General features: G+C 38.6%; 1 protein-coding gene across 1 annotated transcript in view; it reads left to right on the forward strand.

Moving 5' to 3' along the window:
• Positions 1 to 1,924, forward strand: part of TENM2 (teneurin transmembrane protein 2) — a 1,334,042-nt gene that overhangs the window by 995,213 nt on the left and 336,905 nt on the right. The gene's annotated exons all lie outside the window — the stretch shown is intronic.

The following is a 1,924-nucleotide window of genomic DNA, read 5'->3' on the forward strand; positions in this document are numbered from 1 at the left end:
ATATGTGAACTGCTGTATGAAAAGTGAATTTACTCTGTAAATCTTCACCCAAATCCTAATAAAAAAAAAAAGAAGAAGTAGGTCATCAGGTCTTTCTTCCAAGGCACCGTGGGTGGGTTTGACCCTCCAAATGTTTGTTTAGTAGCTGAGTGCCTAACCATTTGTGTCACATAGGGACAGGAAGCTTTTACATTCCTAGTTTCCTAAATCTTTTTTTTGTTGTTGTTGATTTATTTGTGTGTTTCATGATTTAGGGTTCTGGGTACAGCTTCTAATGGACCATAAATTAGTATTATTCAGTCCATATTTTATTCTCAACACAATTATAATAAGAGGTTCTTGCCTTGCCTTGGTGATTAGGTAAGAATCAGCTTGATGTAATAGAAAGCTCATGTGGGCTTTGTTGTCAGAGAGACTGGGTTTAAATTCTAATATGTATATATAAAAGTCATGTGACCATGGGTTTGCTAATTAATCTCTCTGTGCCTAAGTTCCCACATCCAAAAAATATGGATAATTCCTAACTTGTAAGGGTATTTCAAGTGCTCACTGAATTGACACATGCATACAACTTTTCTTGAAACATAGCATGTCATCAGTTATGAGAAGTGCCTTACTGTACACATTCCTGTGGGGGAAAAAGGTAGCCAATTAAACTGTGACACAATCTCTTAGCATTTGTAAATTTTATTTTATACTTTTGGAAAGAAGTAGGCTCAGACCACCTCAATTACTGTAATGTCAACCTGAACAGGTAGAATCACATTCATACCTGCACGGAAGTTCACTGCCGAGCCAGCAGTGATTGTAGGACAACACAGATTATAAGATGCATTCTAATTTCAGAGATGTGACAATATGGCAAAAAATGAGTCTTAGGGTCAGTGAAATATGTTGGTACCTAGCACACAAAGAAGCCCGACTATATACTTTTTGCCTCCACTGAGCATCTGCTGAGAGTAGAGTGTTCGGCACCTATTGAAATTATTGTGAATCTTCTATTGGCTATCATACCTCTAGGTCGGGTCTAATACCAGGAGTAAACTAGGTACTTCAATCATTGTATCCCAGCACCCAGCACCTTGTAGGCAATCAATAAATATTTGCTGAATTAATGAATATTGATTAAGGTTAGGGATGAATGTTGATGAGAGTTAGGGCTGGGCTAGACCATTTGTGGAAGGTATTTTCCTCCCTTTGTCCTTCCCCTTCTGTAAGGGAACTTTCTGATTCCCTGATGTTGTAATTGTCTTTGTTCTCAAATTGCATTTCCAAGTTAGAAAGCATTTAGGCAAAGGAACAGTTAGGGGGGCGGTGTAAGCACCACATTTAAGCCCTCTGGCAGGAATATGTGATTCCCTGAAACCGAGAGAGCTAGCTGAGTGAAACTGGGAAGTGTTTGTGTCTGGCATACAGCCACCATTTGGCACTCACATTACAAAAGTGTAGCAGAATTTAGTTGGAGTTCAAGGTGAAGAAGCAAATAATGGCATAAATCTGAAAGTCTCTTGGCTGTTTCTCTGTAAATGAGGATGTGCTAAGAAATGAAGCAATTGCTACAAGGCACCAAGTAGAGAGAAGTACTATTATATGGTGAATTAAGTTTGTGTACACAAGCCATACAGAATCTTTGGTGCTCTGCAATACCCAGCTTAGCTGTGCAGCCTCACGCAACAGAAATATAACCCAAAAGCAAACTTTTAAAACACACGTTTCTCACTAGGTCACCTTAAACTAGAATTCTTTGTGTCCTCCATCGAGAATTCCTTTAGAGAAAATGCCTATTTTGTTTGTTGAGAATAGACACCCAGAATTTTTACTTGAGCCTTTATTTCATTAAATAAATAGTTTGTTATGTTACGTTGTTGTTGTTGTTATGTGCCCTCCAGTCAGACCTGACTCATAGCAACCCCTCCTTGGATTT

The sequence above is a fragment of the Orycteropus afer genome, unplaced genomic scaffold (assembly GCF_000298275.1).
Source record: "Orycteropus afer afer isolate SDZICR_OR568_19922 unplaced genomic scaffold, OryAfe1.0 scaffold00062, whole genome shotgun sequence".
In the NCBI taxonomy this organism is placed as follows: domain Eukaryota; kingdom Metazoa; phylum Chordata; class Mammalia; order Tubulidentata; family Orycteropodidae; genus Orycteropus; species Orycteropus afer.